Source organism: Marmota monax, unplaced genomic scaffold, assembly GCF_021218885.2.
Source record: "Marmota monax isolate L192 unplaced genomic scaffold, Marmota_monax_Labrador192_F-V1.1 WCK01_AAM20220418_F8-fsc00017, whole genome shotgun sequence".
Taxonomy (NCBI): domain Eukaryota; kingdom Metazoa; phylum Chordata; class Mammalia; order Rodentia; family Sciuridae; genus Marmota; species Marmota monax.
The window spans coordinates 10,306-23,315 of NW_026695241.1; the positions used below are offsets into that span (position 1 = coordinate 10,306).

Sequence of the window (13,010 nt, forward strand, 5' to 3'; positions counted from 1 at the left end):
CAGAAACGTGAGGCAAGGGTGGACACAGGCCACAGGGCAATGGCCCTCCACAGTGCTTTGCAAGTCTCAGAAAACCACCTGGGGATGATGAGGAAACACCGTCTCAGCATCTCTTCTGCCTTGTCCTCATTCTTATCTCATATCTGGCTAATCTTTTACAAAGTCATGGCTTGAAAGAATCCAGTCAAGATTGCTTCTCTAGCAAGTCTCCCAGACTTTGATAGCTGTGGACTTATCTTTGTTTATTACTTATCTCATTTCATACAGAACAGCTAATTAAGCAGAAAGGTGAGTACAATTTCTTTACGTTTTGGAGGCAAACATACTGTGGAAAAATGTTTGATATATTAAAGTTATGTTACAATTAATTTAGACATAATAATCATCAATTATTTTAAAGTGTATTTATGTCATTTATCTGCTGAAATTATCATTGATAATATTATGAATTGTAGTCACACAGACATTTTAATTTTAAGATTATCACACTGAAGCATATTCACTGTGAATATCTCAGCTTATTAAATGATTTTATTTTTTTTAAGGCCACATAAAGCATAACCCTAATCCTAACCATAACCCTAAACCTGGATGCATATTCTTGGTTGGCCTTTTCTATGATTGTTTCTAGGTGAATACATCAACAACAAAATTCTGATTAATTTTCACCTTGATTTTTCTTGTGATTCAGTTTTCAATTTCTCCCTTAATATTATTTTGCTTTATTATTTTGGAAAATACTAACCAAATGTATCACAGAATCAACTCTGAAATTTTTTAAAGGCTTTTTCCTGATCTTATGTAATAAAATTAAAAAAAAAGAAAATATCTGAAACTATTGACCCATTTATCCATATTTTAATGATTTTTCTCACAATATATTTTAATTTAATTTTTTTATCTCTTTCAACCTTGTTATTTTTGGCTTTGTTGAGGTATCAGGACAAATAAAGCTTGCATATATTCCAGCTGTACAAGGTGGTGTATACCTATAGAGCTGTAGCTTTCCCTGCTATATCAACATGTCATGGCTAATGTTCTTCTCTGTTTCTCCACATGGTTTTGAGTTAAAGTCCATATTAGTCTAGGTGACTCAGTTCTTTCTTGGTTTCACTGGCATGAGACAGTTTCCATCACTTCACTTTGGGTGTATCTGTCCTTATGGGTGAAGTGACTTTCCTGTGGTTTGTGTACAGCTGCGACTTGTTTCCAATGCCTCCAGCCACTCTGTCTTCTAATGAGAGGATTCAACCCCCTTGCACTCAGGCAGTCAATGGCAACAGGGCTTGCTGCTGCCATGGGCCTGTTTTCTTACTGGTTTCTCACTTTTCTCCTCCTAGCATCTGTGATTAAATGATTTTCTCCCACAGTATCCTAACTCCTCACTGTTGGATTTTTGTGCATCTCTTAAAAGTTTTGCTTTGTGGTCCCTGTGAGGCTTACAGAAAACATAGTTTTAACAAACTATTTTAAGCAAACAGGAACTTAACTGACCACAAAGAAATGAACTGGGCAAAATGAAACTCAACATCTTAACTCCATTAACCAACACACCTCTTGAAAGTATATGTCACAATTTTTATCTTTTTATATTATGTGTCCCTTGACCATTTGCTGTGGCTATGCCCTTGCTTTTAATCTGTGTTTTGGCTTTGTGTTAAGTCTATAGATGGATTCCACACGTGGTTACCATGTCTTTACACTGTCAACACAGACCTCCGGGTCCCTGGTCGCACCCCACTTGGCTGACACATATAGCTGCAGCCCTTCTCCATCAGCCTCTCCATATATCTCAAGTGTGTTGATTTTTCCTGGTGATCTTTCCTTTGGAGTTATCATTTGCTGGGGCCCCTGCAGAGCTATTCCTGTTTGGGAATAGCCACCTCACTGCTTGTGAGGAAAGGTGGGGCCTGGTGCCTCCTACTTCTCCATCTGGCCAATGTCTCTCACTGTCAGCTTTATCCTTTATAATATTTGCCCTCTTGTAGGTCTTTGGACTTGCTTTTTTCCCATCTGGAACTTGTGTGTCCTCGGTCACCTCCAGGTTAGCTCTGCCTTCCCTCTAGGAGAGTGGCAACTCTTTGTTCCCCCTGGGGTGGGACGGAGCCCTCCCCGGGCTCCCATTCTCTTGCTTGTCCTGTCACCTTGCATGTTGGTCTGTACAGGTGACAAGGTGGGGCTACCTCTCCTTCACTGCTAGACCTGGTAGCCTGCTGAGTTTCTGGCCCTTGGCTGATATATAACTAACTGTTGAGTGGAAGAATGAATCTTTTTTTTGAGGCAGATATTGATTAGTATTTTTTTTAATCTATAGACATATTTAAGGAGAAATGACATATAATCAATCATTTAATGTTTCTCAAAATCATTTTGTGTCTGGCTGATGAATTTCATGGAATGATTTTTAAAATTCATTTTTAAAGTGATTATTGATTTATATATTTTTTATTCATTCTTTTTAGTTATACATGACAGTAGAGTGTATTTTGACATATTACACATACATGGAGAATAACTTCCCATTCTTGTGGTTGTATATGATGTGGAATTTCACTGGTCATGTGTTCATATATGAACATAGGAAAGTGATGACTGTCTAATTCATTCTACTGCCTTTCCAGTCCTCTCTCCCCTCCCTCCCACCCACTAATCATGGCCCTCCTCCCACCCCTGCCTACTGTGAGTCAGCATCTGCATATCAGAGAGAACACTAGGCCTTTGGTTTGGGGGTATTGGCTTTTTTCAATTAGCATGATAGCCTCCAGTTCCATCCATCAAATCAGATAGGATAAGAGAAATATGAAATCCATTCTGTTTATTAATCTCAGGTTTGAATATTCTGTAACACCTAATTTTTCATATAATCTGTTATTCCTGGCAATTAATATTTTATAGTGACTTGGTCATACACTGGTATGAGCAATTTGGTATGTGCATTTGACAAGCTTCCTCTGGGCCACAGAGAGTCCCATCTGAACAGTCAGGTCAGGAGCTGCCTAGGAACGCACCTGCCTATAGGGGACCAGCCAGACTGTACAGGACCTAAGAAGGAAGAAGTAGTGGTTCCAAAGGGAGTCTTTAAATTGTCCATCTTGCCATAAAGGGACATATTGGGACTGGCCAGTGGTTGCAAGGGCACAGAGGATTACCTTTAAGAATCTTAACACAGAGCCAGGCAGATGAATGGAAGAGCAGGGAATGGAAGAGCCAGAGGCTTCCCAGAAGCTCAGGAGACTGGGGCAGGAAGATGTCGAGTTCAAAGCCAGCCTCAGCAAAAGCGAGGCACTAACCAAGTCAGTGAGACCACATCTCTAAATAAAATACAAACTAGGGCTGAAAATGTGTCTCAGTGGTTATGTGCCCCTGATTTCAAGCACCAGTACCCATAAAGAAGAAGAAGAAGTAGGAGGAGGAGGAGGAGGAAGTCATCAATACAGAGATGTCCTCTGCTGAGACAGGGTCCTCCTCTTTCTCTTTTCAAATCTGCACTTGACCTGTCTTCAGTGCTTTTGTGCTGGGTAAACCAGAGGCTTCGAGGAGATGTGAGAAGATGTCCCCTGTGTGCAGAATGGGAGGCTGCACTTCCTAGACAAATTATGACCCCAGATCTCTACCACTAAAAGGTTCTGGAAGCCTTTCTGAAGGACTTAGAGTGAGAGTGATTCCTGCCTAAAGCAAGTGGGTTGTAGATCTTCCTATAGCCAGCATCAAAGGTGTAAGTGACCATGTGTTATGTGGCCACATTTGGTCAAATGCTTAACTGCTGTTTTGAGAAAACATGAACTAGGTACTACGAAACAGAGATCATTATTGTGACGCTTCCAAAGAAGCTTCTGAGGATCTGTTTACCCTTGATGTCTGAAATACTCCAAATGTGAGGCAGATGAATGGAAGAGCAGGGAAATTCCAGACACCTTCAACTGTTTATGTAGGAGAATCAGCATAAGGTGGAGACTGAGGTAAGGTCCAGCTTGGAAGACCCCAGGCTTCAGGACGGCTAAAGAGCCAGGACTTTAAAACACTAAGGTGTGCATCTGGAAACACTCTTGCTATTTCTGGAGCTCCCTAAGACATGTTGTTTACGTGGAATGCAAGAGGCATCCTCCTTCTTGATCCACAGAATAAAGCAAGGCCTTCTGGAAACCATCCAGAGATGGCTCTGCCCTGAGTTATTTTATTTGCTCCTGGTCACTTGACAGGTCTTCTCCTCTTTAATACTTTGGTGATGAATTGAGTACCTCAAAGTTAGTTGAGGATGGAGAGTTTGTAACTAATTGTTGCCTGTTTTCTCAGCAGGAGAACCTCACCCAAAACTTTAAGGCATAAAGGGAAAATTTTTAATATTCTGTTCCATATAAATATATTCACAGGTTAAAAAGTGTTTTTCAGTTTGTGTTATGACTTCTTACTCGGGTAATATGAGTTCCTCTCTGTGTCATACACACTAGAACACCCAGCTTTGGTCTCAGGTTCTCTGTTGTCAAATGGAGACCAAATCCTGGGATGGACTGTCTGTGGTTAAGAACAAGAGGAAATTTGTTAATATTGTTTTTTTGTGCTTTTTCATATATAGAAGAAATAGAACAAGAGAAAGGTAAGTGACATTTATTTTTGACCTATGCAGTAGTTTGACATATACACAATTGATCTTTGTGATTGTTGCAACAAAACCAAAATCCATTAGCAATTCCTTTAATCACCTAAAAATAATGTTTGGGGACAATTAAACCAATATCGTGGTAATTTGAAAGGTCCGTATTGAGCATTCATAGAAGGTAGACAGTCCTGGCAGGGATGCGGGAAGGCGTGGTGTGGGGCTTCAGCCCTTCCACCTCCCTCGCGCCCCCCAGTGATGACGAATGACTCCTCCCACAGCAGGAGGAGTGAGCCCATGGGTCCTGCTGAGGAGGGGCCAGCCAGGCCAAGTTGCTGAAGAGCAGGGACTGGGAGTGAGAGGCGGTGGTGAGGAAGGAGAGCGCTGGCTGCACTGCTGTCCAGAGTGAGCCAGCGGGTGGCCTGGTCAGAGGAGAGGGACATCAGCCCTGGGACTCTCTTTCCCAAGCCCAGGCAGAGCCAAGCCCAGGCGGCCAGCACGCAGATCTCGTTCCAGGAGAGAATGTTACCTGAACGCTGGCCAAGAATTGAGAGGCCGAACGGATCTGCGCTCAGGTGGTGCTGCGCATGTCACATTTTCTTGAGGGCAGAGAATGCATTATACGGTTAGGTGGGAGGTTTTCTGGAAGAAAGCTAAGAAGGAATCCACTCAGAGACGCTCCAATAAGCAAACAGCCTAAAAGTCAGCCGATTATTTGGTATTCAGTATTTGGTATTAAAATTCACAAATCAGATTTCTTCCTGAGCCATTATACAAATCTAACAGTGCCTGATCTATTGAATAAAAACTGTTTCATTGAAGGAAATAAAATCTGTGTGATTTCTGTGGTTCCTTTTAATTTATTCATCCATTCATTAATGTTGGTTCATATAGGAGATAAATAAGTGGTGATTAGACTTTAATGTGTATTAATGGGATCTGAAATCAGACTGACCTGTTTAAAATTATTTCAGTTCTTAAGATTTCCAAGATCTTGCAGTTTTTTAATCTCACTCAGCCGCATTTTTCATTTGCAATTTACCTATGATAATGCTATTGAGGTGATAATATCATTCACACTCAAGATTAAAATTTTGCATATTTAAATACCTGAACACATATTACAGATAATGTTATTCTTACTACTACCAGAATCATAGCTATTAATTTCCAGAAAAAGCATGATTCTATCTGCTTTACCAAATTCTGAGATCCCATGAAATCAAAATGAATCTATGGCATCTATTTAATCCTCACACAATTATTTCTGTGAAATAATAAATTAGCTTAAAAATTAGTTTAAATAATCATGTAGGCAACAATGTATCCTGGGCCTGAATATTCTCCTCTCACATGCTCACTGCTCTTTCACTGACAGAGCTGGTCTACGGCCCAATATATTCATAAAGTATTTCACTACATTGAGCCTCCCATGACCAGGAATTGTTGACCTGTGCATGGTGATAATGAGTTAAGGGTCATCAGTTAGGTGAATTTGCATTTTCACCCATGTCAGCTAATTTTTTTTCCACTTGTTTGTTTTTCAGCTGCACTCCTGGAGAAATGTGGTAAGTTTTAGTTAGCCATTGCATACTGAAACCCACCATTCTGTTTTAGGAAGATAAATCTCTTGATGTGCTCATGAATATGATGATTTCACCATTATCCAGGAAACGGTCGCGGAAAGGCTGAATTCATGAACCTGGGAGAAGTAGGAATCTAGTCCTTAAATTATGTTGGGTTCTAGAGAGAGAGAGTTTCTTCTTTGTCCACTCCAGTATCCATTGCCCCAAGTCTCTGTAACACTGTTTTGCTCTCCCAAGTCCACACTCCATCCAAATGCAGCCTACCACTGCACACACACACAGCCAAGTGCCCTGCCATTGCTCATCCTAGAGCCACAGAATGGTCATTGTCTCTGGAGGGACTGGGCCTGCTCCACTGCACACAGTGCCACTGCCAAGACTCACAGCCCCACTAGAGGAGACAAGCCATAGGGTCCCAAATGGAAGGGGCTCTGCCTGTTCCTAGGGACTCCGAGCCTCAAAACTTACCAAAAATATCCTGCTTCAGCGTGAGACGGCTGTGTGGGTGCCATGCCCAGGGGTGAGGAACCTGCTCCTGGGCTTGTGCCGCGGCCTGTCGACTCTCCCAAAGGGGGGCTCTCCATGCTGCCAACACATAGAGATTTGTGTGAAAGCAAAGAAGCAAGAACAGCATGGTGGGACTGTTTCAAAGCATCCCACGCTGCTGCCTCCCCTTAGGCACCAGACGAAATGCCACCAGGTTTGCCAGGAGGTGTTGTTCACAATGGTATTTGCAAAGTTGTCCCTGCTTCATCTGACTTTGGAGGGAACTCAGAGGCAGATTCTCTGCCTAGCAAAATCTTCTTCCATAAGGTAAGCTACTAAGTACAGCAGTGCTTCAAATGAGCCTGTGCAAAGAAACCCCTCATTGGATTTAGGATGACTTCAGACACATCCTGTTCTTTAAGCCTTTATTTATTTGTTTGTTTATGTTTCCAATAATTGTGACCAACTCATTCATACAGGGTAAATCAAATGTGGTTTTAATTTAAAATAAAATCAATTGCATTTTTTGGTTTGGGTACCAAGGACTGAACCCAGGGATGCCTAACCACTGAGCCACATCCCCAGTCTTTTCTTTATGGTTTATTTTAAGACAGGCTCTCACCAAGTTTCTTGGGGCCTCCCTAAGTTTCTGAGCCTGGCTTTGAACTTGCTATCCTCTTGCCTCTCCCTCCAAAACCACTGGGATAACAGGTGTGCACCACTGTGCCAGGCTCAAATGCATTTTTAAAAGAATGCAAACAAACTGCCCTTGTATAAGGAAAAGAAAAGCATCATGCATGGAAGAAGAAAAGCTCATAACTATAGTTTATGTTACTTAAATTGGTCATATTGTATTAATCTATTTTATGCTCCTATAATAGAATACCAGAGACTGGTATTTCATATGTACCTTGATTTATTTAAAGCACAGATTTACTTCTTACAATGGCCCAAGGTCATGGCACCAGCATCCTGTGAGGGCCAACTTGCTGCATCATTTCATGGTGGAAGGTGGAAAGGCAGAAGATTTCATGTGCAGCATAGAGAGGGGAAGGTGCCTCGCCCACTCCTTTATCAGGAACTCCCAAGAGAACCAGCCCACACCATGATCATGGCACTAACTCCTTCATGAGGACGGTTCTCCCATTACAGAATTGCCTAGTAATAGTTCTGTCTTCCAACACAGCTGCATAGCAGATTATTTCTTCCACATGCACTTCCAGGGACATTCAGACCACAGCTTTCCATGGTGAAAATTTCTGGTCCCCAACATCTATGTCATTCTCCCATGCAAAATACATTTATTCTGTCTCAATATCCTCAAAGTCCTAATTTTTTCTATCACCAAAGGAAAAGTCTAAGGACCAGAGTCTCATCTGAATCAGACACAGGGAAGAAGACTCCAGGTGTGAGTCACATGGGGACAATTCTTCTCCAGCCCAGAGCCTGTGAAATCAGCAAGGTTCATGATTCCAAATATAAGGAAAGACATGGGACAGGTATACTTTTTTCCAGTTATTATATAAGAGGGAAAAAGGAACAAAGGAGTAACAGATACCAAGCCTAAAACTTCACTGATAAAATAATATCTAGCTGGGCACAGTGGTGCACACCTGTAATCCTAGCAGCTCAGGAGGCTGAGAAAGGAGGGTTGTGAGTTCAAAGTCAGCCTCAGCAACTTAGCAAGGCATTATGCAACTCAGTGAGACCGTGACTAGAAATAAAATAGAAAATAGGGCTGGTAATGTGGCTCTGTGTTTGATTGCCCCTGACTTCAATTTCTGGTACCAAATAATAATAATAATAATAATAAATAACAACAACAACAACATTAAGATTTAAAGCTGGAAGATAACATAATTTCTACTGCAGATTGATGGAGCACATTGATGGGCTTCCTCATGCCATTATCTTCATGTGTCTATTATTGTGCTTTGATTTTCTCTGTCCTACCTCTACCCTGGCTTCTCCTTCCTTCTATTCCCCCTCCAGAATACTTCCTCTTCTACTTTCAGTTCATCTTTTTACATATAAGGCATTAAGGTCTTTTTTTCTCCACATACTCACCACGATGTTTTGCTCTGTCTCGATCACAGCCATTCTAACTGGGGTGAGATGGTTTCTCATGGTGGTATTGACCTGCAGTTACTCCTTGTGGCTAATGATATTGAATGGTTTTTTATTTTGTTTTTTTGTTTTAAAAAACTTGAAAAGGAACTTTGATCATCTACTCTGGAAAGATGCGGGGACCCATGTCCTTAGCCCTGTCTTCAGGGCTGACAAGGACTTTGAGGATTTACAGAAAGGGGACTGAGGTCCAGTGTGAGGAGCTTACACAGCTGGAGGCTTTGCACAGCTGCCAATGCAGGAGGTCTTGGTCAGGTGTGCCCTGCCCATTCTTATCTCAGGCTGGTCCCACAGGGCCTTGTCCAATAAGGAAGTTGCTGTTGCCTGAGCTGGGGAAGCTGAGGTGGACTCTACTCTTCACATGAGGTCCATCCATCATCCCTTTTTCCTGGAATCCAGGGTGACTTTGGAGTAAAGAAGGTTGGTGTAAAATGCAAGCAGAGAGGCCGAGTCTTTAGTCCCCCTTTTAGCCCCCCACAGACATTTACAGGACAAAGTGAAGAATCTTAAGTCCTTGTCACCATCTTTCCTGTCCTCTGCCCATTCTCAGTCCTGAGGGACTGGAGTGTTGGCCAGTCTGGTCAGCAGGTTCCTTGTCCCAGTGCTAAACTTGTCTTTAAACAATAGCTGGAACATAAAAGCAAAAAGGATCAGAAGTTAAGCCTGAAAGTAGAAGCACCATGATAAATTATAAAGCGGAATATAAGTGAGCCAAAGTCTGAAGTTACCAGTTAAATAAGTCATGCAGGGCTTCTCTCTCCTTTTAGATGGTTCCACAAATATGGGCTACTAAAAATATATAGTTGGGATCATATTTTCTTGTCTTTGTCTAAATACAGGGCCCCTGTCCAAGCTATTTGCTCCACCTTCTCTGTGCAGGAGTCTGGTGGAAGGGCTTTGGTGCCAGGCAACCGTCCGTGAGAACCCCTTCTCCGTGACTTGGGGGCTTTACTTAACTTCTGCTAGAGCTTCCACAATTGCACATAGCATCACATTAAAAGGCTTCTGTCTTCCTCTCAAGTCTCCCTGCATCCCTGTTGTCCCACTTCTCATTCCTCCTCTTGTTATTACATTGTTGAACTTCCCTGCTGAGTGTTCAAGACCAAGTAGGTGACGCCTGTGCTGACCCCTCTCCTTCTACTGCTCAGTAAGCTGAGACTTTTCAGGCCTACTCTTAGAAACTTTTGAGAAGCCTCTTGGCCCCTTCAGTCTCTTCCTCTACTAGTTGTGTCATCTGACAGAATGGGTCAAAGTCTTGCTGACCACATGGGGCTTGCCTTGAACTGTTAAGGACATTTCCCTCCCCAAAGACACTCCTCTGCAAAATGTTTGCAGATGGCTTCCTGGCCTCCAGGGTCCTCTTGGTCTCCCTGACTGATAGGGTAGGTGACTCACTCAAGTGGCGAGGCCCTTAGAGAGGGTCCTGGCTGACCTTGTAAAGCAAGACCAAAAATATTTGTTATTTTTCTTAGCCTTTATAATCTCACAGATGAGAAATATAGATAATCTTTACTTGTGTGTCTGCTTTGATCAAAATAAGAAAAAAAATTAAATCCATAATAGAAAAGACTAGGCCACTAGTCATTATTTACAAAAATAAATAATATTCAGGCATTAAACTATGCTTGTTACTTTCATGGAAAATATGAAATAAAGTTTAAAATGAATAGAAAAGATGATGAAGTAGCATTATTGGATGGTCTTTTTTGCTGTTATGAATTAAAATATAATATATAAGTAAAAAGATATTTTAACATTTTGTATCTAACTATTGAAAATGTAATAGAATTGATTCTCTCTCTCTCTCTCTCTCTCTCTCTCTCTCTCTCTCTCTCTCTCTCTTCCCTCCCTCTCCCTCTCCCTCTCTCCCTTTTTCTCTCTAATAATATGAATACATACTAAATAAAAATAATTGCCATGAAGAGCAATGAACCAGTGCATGGCAGTTTCTGACACTAGATCTAAGGAGCAGATTCAGTGACCTCCAGGGCGGACAAGCTCTGGCTCTCTGTGTGCCTCGCATGTGTTCTGGGAAGCCAGCCCATGCAGTCCTGAGCCCAGAGATGCCCTGTGTGGTCTCAGGCAGCCAGTTCCTTCTATCCCTGAGCCCAGAGATATGTTCCACATATCCAGTAATGCCACACAAGTCATATAAAATTAAAGCTAAGGATCAAATGTCTCAGAATTTTGTAAATTAATATCTTTCTACCTGTTTTATTTGTTTTAGATAAAATTAACAAAGAGCTTGGTAAGTCCTGTGTCTCTATCATAAGGTAAATTATAAATGTGTCCTGTGACCACTTAGAACACTTACCTCTTCCTATTTACTGTTGCAGAAGAAAGAAAATTCCTTGGAGAACAGGGTAAGTGAAGCCAGGATTCCCAATTGATGTGCCATGTGCCATTACCTACAACAGCCCTGTCCTTCCCTGTCACCCAGTTAACCCTGAACATCTTCATCAATTGCAGGTCTGAATAAAATCCGAAAATTTGCAGGTAAGTGCAAAGTGATTACTCTGTGGGGAAGACTGACTTTGTGCTTGCAATGTCATCTGCAGTTCCATCAGTTCCCCTGTGAAAAAAGAGAAGTGTTTTCCCTCCCCATCTCTAGCACACATTTGAACTGTCAACATAATCTGATTCTGGGCTTACGTTCTTTCCAATAAGCACCAATTTGCTGACTAGGAAAGGTTTCGTTTTAGAAAAGACCACAGTGCAGTAGCTGTGCAAACAGGGGTAACATGGTGTCACCTGATCTGAAATAACTTTCTAGGTAAGTGAGAAATCAGTCCTCTCTCTGTCCTGACCTCAGCAATTCCACAGCCACAAGACTGTCTAGATCAAGCAGACTGGTGAGACGGGCTGGTTTCCTTTACTCTCTTCTCCTAAAGTCTCAGAGCTCTCATGCCTCTCAGGTTCCCCTGATCAACCTGCACAAACACCACCATTTCTCCTTGTAGAAAAGAGAAGGTGGAGAGGGCCGCCTCTGTGGATCCAGTCCCTGCCACCCCCACCGTGGGTACCCTCTCATCTGTTCGACTGTCAACCCTCCACAAGGAGCTGCCTCTGAACATGCCTTCTCAACTCTCTCCCTTGCCCTCCACTTTGTCCAGAGGCCCCGTTCCTGAAGACAGGCTCTGGTGGGGCCTCCCTCCCTCGGAGTGCTGCCTTTCTGGCTGGGTCCTCTGCCTGCTCATATGCTGCTATCCACCGCCCACCTCCCGCTGCTTGGGCCCTCAGGCACGCTCTGTCTCTCTGCTCTGCATGTAAGGGCCTCCACAGCCACCTCTATCCCTTTGAATCCACCCAGGTGGGTGGGGTAGACCTTGCTTAAATATTGAAGAAATATCCTGAGATCTGTACTGTCGTTATCTATGTCAAGGCCCTAACCATGGTCGTCCCAACCTATCACCAGTTCCTTTGGAACCTGTGATGAAACACCTCACGTCTGTTGTAGAGATGAAATAGTTCAGGGATAGTTCACACTGAGTCAGAACCGTTTTGTGTTTGGTTGTGGAATGGCCTCATGGGAAATAGCATACGGATCCTGTCCTTACTTATGGAAAGAACCTCAAGTGTGACCTGTTTTTGCCTTGTCTTACAATCTGGATGGTTCTAGTGGAAATCCTACCATTAATTCTCCTTCCTTCTGCAGAAGACATAATACTGGATAAAGACACTGCTCACCCTTACCTTGCCGTGTCACCTGATGGAAAGTGTGTGAAATCCGTGACCAAAAAGCAGGACGTGCCGGACAAACCTGAGCGATTTGATACAATGCCAGCGGTGCTGGGTCGGAACCGTTTCTCCAGTGGCAGCCACTACTGGGAGGTGGAAGTAGCAGGGAACAGCAAGTGGACCATCGGGATCTGTGTGGAGTCAGTGAACCGCAAAGGACAGTACATCTCTGCTAAGACCCAGAGCGGGTTCTGGACCCTGTGCCTGAAAGATGGCACGTACAAGGCCCTCTCCGTCTCCCACCACGTTCTCCAGGTCACAGGCCCCTCCTGAGGGTGGGCATTTTTCTGCAGTATAAGGAAGGGTTGATCTCGTTCTACAATGTGACTGAATGTACCATTCTCCACACTTTCAAAAGTGAGTTCACTGAGCCCCTGAGGCCGTACTTCTACCCCGAGCCTGCTGGTGAGAAAAGTACAAATGGCCTTACCATTGTCAAGGTGCCAGCCGCAGACCCCGCTGTCCCTCTCTAGAGCGTA

General features: G+C 42.9%; 1 long non-coding RNA gene across 1 annotated transcript; it reads right to left on the reverse strand.

Moving 5' to 3' along the window:
• Window positions 1-4,590: 4,590 nt before the first annotated feature.
• Window positions 4,591-12,781, reverse strand: LOC124090128 (uncharacterized). The gene is made up of 4 exons (XR_006850961.2): window positions 12,487-12,781; window positions 8,734-9,420; window positions 6,649-6,765; window positions 4,591-5,247 (listed from the first exon to the last, which is right to left on the reverse strand). It is a non-coding gene; the product is annotated as an uncharacterized LOC124090128 (long non-coding RNA).
• Window positions 12,782-13,010: the final 229 nt, after the last annotated feature.